The sequence below is a fragment of the Harpia harpyja genome, chromosome 6 (genome assembly GCF_026419915.1).
Source record: "Harpia harpyja isolate bHarHar1 chromosome 6, bHarHar1 primary haplotype, whole genome shotgun sequence".
In the NCBI taxonomy this organism is placed as follows: domain Eukaryota; kingdom Metazoa; phylum Chordata; class Aves; order Accipitriformes; family Accipitridae; genus Harpia; species Harpia harpyja.
In genome coordinates, this window is record NC_068945.1 from 54,614,305 (window position 1) to 54,620,555 (window position 6,251).

Genomic DNA, 6,251 nt, shown 5'->3' on the forward strand with positions numbered 1-6,251 from the left:
CCCCGCCCGTACGGCTTGGAGGGAGCGGCGGCTGCCGTGACGCGCCCTCACTGCCAGCCCCGGCTGGAGAGCAGAGCCGGGAGCAGCCGCGGGGCTGAGCCCTCCGAAACCGTGGTAAGTTACGTAGCCCGGGTGAAATACGGGCGGCAGCTCCGCGGAGCTTCGTCTGCTGCGGGTGCCTTGGGCTCTCGGGAACTGCAGCTGCCGGCAGCGCTGGGCTCCAAAGCCACCCACGCGGGAACAGCCAAACGGAAGGAACGAACTGCTCCGAGGAAGGGTAAATAAGTGTCAACAAGAATTTGTGAAGCTGCGAGTTACTGAGCGATCGTTTAAAGTGATGTGTAACAGGTACCTTCAAAAGCAAACTGGAAAAGCACTGTAACCTGGCTTGCAGTGGTAAAACCATGGATATTGGACACCATGGATATAATAAAAGCAGGCAACGTTTGAAAAGAGGCAGTATCACCTCTTTGGTTAACTATGAGGGGAAAGGCTTTAAGGCAGTGGGCTATTTTTAGATAGATAGATAGATTTGGGGAAGAACAGAACAGATTTTAAGCTCTCAAGCCAGTCTTGAGACCTGAAGTGAAAAAAGTAAGAGGGCTCATTTATGCCCCAAATCTCTGTTCTTTTTCCTGTGTTGGTGGAGCTCATAAAAAGGCACTGCCTCTCACCACAAACCTCACCCCTTAGTAACAGCAGTGTTAGTTTATCGCCAGATACTTTCCTTACAATTGCAGCAATTCATTCTCCTCTATGCCAGTGTCCCCTGTAGGCTTTACAGCTGCGCTGCTACCAAAAACAGACTTACAAAGTCAATTATCATGGGGTGACAGTATGCTACTGCCACTGTGCCCACAAGTTCACGAGTAGCTGAGCCAGCCTAGGCATCTTCCTACAGCCAAAAGGGGAGCTCTACAATATCTTTTGGGAAGTACTAACATCTTAGGTGACATCAACATTATTCAAGGAAAAGTGCTGCATATAAGACCTTCTTAAAAAATTATATCAAACATTTATATTCATAGATCAGAAAAGAGACTGAAGACTCCTGTATTTTTTGATAATGAGGCAAGCAAAACCCACACCCCAGAAACACAGGAAGTGATTATTTTCACAGCATTAATACAGATTTGCTCTTTTTAATGGTTTAGAGGGAAAAGTAGATCCATGACAAAAGAGTTTCAAGTAGCACACCAAAGTACATACAATTTGAATAAAACAACTGTTTGTCTGGGTATCTACAGCATTTGAGAACTAAAGGAACCTGAAAATGAGGAAGTACTATGAACAAATTCAAAGAGTATTTTTTGCTTTTTAGGGCTAGGCAGACAGTGGGTTTCAGGGAAGGAAAGAAGATACAGCAACACGCCAATGTTCTCACAGAATTCCGATCAGTCTGTTTTGATCATTTTGGCAACTGGATCAGAGAGGCAGAAAGAAAAAGGGGGTGGGAGGACGATACTACAAGAGATAAATAACCAGGCCCAAAATACATTCATCTGTCCCCTCATCTCAGAAACAGCAGACAGCTTTAGCTACAGCACTTAAAGCTCTTATATTGACATGCCGGTGGTTGTAGGGTATAATTCAGCAGCCAGGAATTTTGCTGGCTAAGCCCTGTTTTCCCTTGAAATGCTCTCAGCGCTGAGGCCTGGAAAGAGCAACAGATAGATCTGGTTATTAGCCGTGCATCAGAGATGCTCAACAGATGTTCTCACAGGCTATGAACTAAAGCAATCCAATCTGCTCACAGACAAAAACAGTTTTGGCATTAGTGCTCAACGCCACATTGAGATGCCTCTTACAGAGGAGAAGTGGCATGGGACAAAACTGCTTGCAGCTTTGCACCATTATGGTCATATTCTTAACTACAGATGTCTCCACAGGATTTTATGAGGGAAAACACAGTAGACATTTTTCAGAACTTAAGAAAAATGGAGAAAATTAGTGATAACACTTTGCATTATACCAGCACTACATATTCAACTGTACTGTGCTAAAGCGATTAACAGTGATCGTACTGCATCTACCAAATACCAGACTATTCCAATTCAAACAGTGCTCCTTTCCTTATGCACCTGCGTGCTTGTTTTCTGCTCTCCTGCTCACACCTCAGTGGTGGCAGCCTATGAGCACCTGCCAAATTACCTTCAGGAGCCTGATGGGAGCAGGGAAGGAGGAAGAAATCCAGCTGTCAACCGCAAGCCACACCGGCGAGCCAAGGGGCTGCCCCTCAGCTGCTTCTCTGCACACATTTGTTTCACTACAGCATTTAACAAGATCCCAAGGCACCCTGAGACTTGAGTGCAGTCATCTATGTGAAAATACAACTACCACATCTTAACACTGGAGATTTATTAAGTGCTTTGATGTGTGCAAAGAGGGGAAACCACATATCCGTACAGTTTAGCAAACCACAAATGAAGTGGGACAGGGAAAAAAAAAAAAAATCCCAGGAATATTAGGCTATGAAGCACCTTGATAAAGACAGTAACAGAGAAGATGGTAGACCAAACAAGAGGAGCAAATGTAAACATGCACAGATTGCCCACCTGCGCTTCAGCACACTTCAGTGTTAACATGCTGGAAACTGTATGCAAGATACACAAAATTAAAAACCTGATTAAAGCATTTCGAGACTAAACCCAAGCCCCCATCGTTTGCTGCTGCTACAGTCGCCTGCACAGGTGGTTCAGGGCGGCTGAAAAGGCGCTTTGAAACTGTTAGCGAGAAAGGGCGAGAGAAACGGGCCGGGTAGCAGGAGCGAGCGGGGATCGGCCGCCGCTCGACTGGGAGAGCCCGGAGGTGGCGGGGAAGGGGTGAGAGGCGAGGCAGGGGTTGAGAGGAGAAAGCAGGCGCTTTACCGGAACGTGGAGGCATCGAGGTGGCATTTAGGAAGGAGAAGGAGGAGGAAATACAGGTGCAGGAGAGCAAATATGGAGATGAGAAGGTGGGAGTGGCTGGAAAGGGGGTGGAGGGGACGAAAATCAGTCCCGGGAGCCGAGTGGTGAGACCTGGAGGGACTGGGAGGAGGTAGATGGGCGCGGACAGGGCAGCGAGGGGCGGTGAGAGGGGGCCGTGAGGGCGAGCGGGCCCCGGAGCAGCCGCCGGGCGCCGCAGAGCGGCGATGAAGGCGAGAGATCCCCTCGGCCAATCGGAAGGAACCACGCTCGCAGGAACCAGGGGCCGCCGCCGTGCCTGCCTAGCTCTCGCCGGGCGCTGGGGGGAGCTGGACGCTGTCGTTCCCTGCCCCGGAGCCGCGCAGTCGGTTGCCAGCGTCCGTCCTGCGCCGCGGTCCCGCTCAGGGAGGTCCTGGGTGAACCGCGGGCTCTCTCAGAGCGGGGCCCTGTGCCCGGCCGCCGCTCCCGCCGTTTTACTTCAGGGGCGGCCGTGCCCGACGCCTGCCCCTCGGGCGGTGAGGCTGTTGGATCACTGGAGGATTTCGGCGTCCACGCGTCCCCGACTTGAGCTAATGCTTAAACCCGGTTTATACAGTCACAGCTTGCCACGCCTGTGCCCTCTGCCGGTGAAGGAACCCCGCGCCGGTCCGCCCGGGGGAGGCGCAGGGCTGGCGGGCCCGGCCGGTCCCGCGGCCTGGGTGGAGGCGGAAGCGGGCGCCAGCCGGGGAGCGGGAACCCGCAGTCCCGCCGCTTGAGCCCCGCCGCTCTTGCGGCGGCGGCGCCGTTTCCTTGCCCAGAACCTGGACGGAGTCGCCGACCCTCCTTGAGTAGGAGTGGCGGTTGCTTGCAATGCAAGTGGTCATCGTTACTGTGGTGGCATTTATTTAGTGTCTCCCGTTTTCTTGGAGCACCTGTAGCCGGTTTAAGTAAAAACAAGACTGCAATGAAAGGAGGCCTTCGTCTCTACCCTTCCACATCGTTTTTCCAACTCAGTCCCGCTTCTGATCTTTTGAGAGATCCTTTTGTAAATGATCTTCAGGAAAATGTCTTTTCATAGGGTCTCAAAAAACAGAACAGTCCGGTTCACTGAAATGAAAAATATGTTAAAGCTACTTAGGCTGTCTGAAACTACCCTATTTACCGTTAATTCATGGTGTAAATAGGACAACTCTATTCTACGGAATCACCACTGTTTTAACACGTAATCCCAAATTATTTACCACTACAAATCTTTAGAGAAATTAATCCTAATTCTTCTTTTGAGTACTTCTGTGACTTAGCTAACATTTAAAATTCAATTTATACAGCTGCTCAATGAGGCTCATACTTCACTCACAGGGGAGCTGAGATAACTTCTGTACTCGAGTGAAGTACTGTGAAAGCTGTGGTTAAAAATGCTACGGTGTAATCTTGTTGGTTTTTTTCCTTTTCCCAAGAATTTAAATTGTTTGGTGTAGACAGATAACTGATTCGGAGTTGTGCCTTTCATTCAGCGGAGTTTTGCTACATGTTGTTGATAGATTGTATGGTGTGCGTGGGAAGGGAACATCAGTCACCGAGCTGAATTCCTGTCTAGATTACAAATGTCAGGTTAGTAATAAATCCTGATCTATCACCACTTGGCTATTTTTAGTAATTAGATCATGATTACAAAACAGAAATATTTTGATAATTGATCAAGTTACATAAAACCAATAATCCTTTCACATAATGGCTTCTTGAATTGTCTAAACGCTCAGGACAAGGCCAGCAACTATCAGGAGACAAAGTCACTTTGCCACTTACCCTACTGTACATTGTGACCTTCAGTATTTCTTTTATTTTAATGTCCTGTTTTCCATTCTTTGGAACACAGTTTTCCTGAGAAAACACATGGCCAGTAATAAATAGGTTTCTCAAAGTTTCTTTGAAGTTGTATTCACAAATAATCAGTTTTTACTCCTTTGCTACAAGTTTGCCATGTCCCAGCATAAAGCTTAGTCTTGAAAAATATCACGTCTTAAAAACCTGGATGGTAGGAAGGATTTGGGCTTCTGCAGGGCTACCTGGTTGAGAACGGTGTTAGCTGGCATAGTGGAGGGATATGAATGATTTGCCTTTGACAGAGGAAAAGGCATTGCTATTTGTTAATTGCATAAAAGATGCTAAAGTCTATTTGAGGGTTCGGGAGAGGTCTGGATAAGCCATATGTGAGCTGATATTGATACTAGGATATTAATAAATAATAACAAGTTTGACATAGTCTTAATAATATTTTATCAAAAATTTTCAAGCTGTTGTGACCCTTGTGGTGTTACAAACATACTAGTAGCATGCATGTTAAGTTGATGCTTAATCAGCAGAACAAGGTTGCCCAAACTTATTGTGAAATCCATGTAGGTAAGTATGCACATTTGATTGTTTGGACTCTATAAGAAATAAATCTTTAGAGTTTTCTTGAAAATTATTCCCTTGATGTTCTGCCAGGCCAAACAGGTTGTAAGAAAATCTTGGAAAATTGCTAGAAAGGTTTTGCTTTATAAGAATATTGTTTTGATTTTAATAAAAGAACATTAACTCCATGTTATTGAACTGCCTCAATAATAGCGTTTGAAAGCAAGAGGTATTTCCTTCCCCAGGTTTGCTGCTGGCATTTTCTGGGCTTGGCTGGGTTTGCATCCTACCCACCTGCTCCTGCCTGGTAGTGACAACACTTCCCTTCCATGTGACAAGGGGAGATCAGGAAAGTGAAGGGAGACACGAATTTTTCTGCTTTCTCCCATCTGGTATAATTAAGTACTTGAGAGAAAGATAAAGCAGAGGTTATATATTCTTGATCCTGGGCAAATTATATAAATCCATGCACCAGTTCCCAACTTGCTAGCATGCAGTGTTATTGCTGTGCTACTGTTACGTTGGTTATATCGTTAGGGTCCATGATGAAATCTAATCATTCCACTCACCTATTTTATGCGTGACTTATGTGTGATGCTTCCTGTGTTTGTACAGATTCCAGATGTTACAGGATAGACACAGATAAAATTAAACAGCTGGTAGTCAGCCAGCCATCATTCTGTCATACTTTTAGGTAATTAAGATGTATATGTTGATAGATTTAAATACTCCCCAAAAGCCTTTGTGTTAAATTTCATTTGGGACTGAAAATGGAGAATCTCCAAAATGTCAGTTTAGCTGTTTATATTGCCAAGTTAGGCAAAAGAAGGTATGTGTAGCTGCTGAGGTTTTTGACTGAGCTCTGGTTTGTCTATCGTCTGTCTGCTCTGCGCGTGCTCTTTGGCAAGCAGGGACCTTGTGGGTGACCACAGGAGAGGGAGGGACCGTGTGAGAGTGCTATTGTGGTGCACAGCC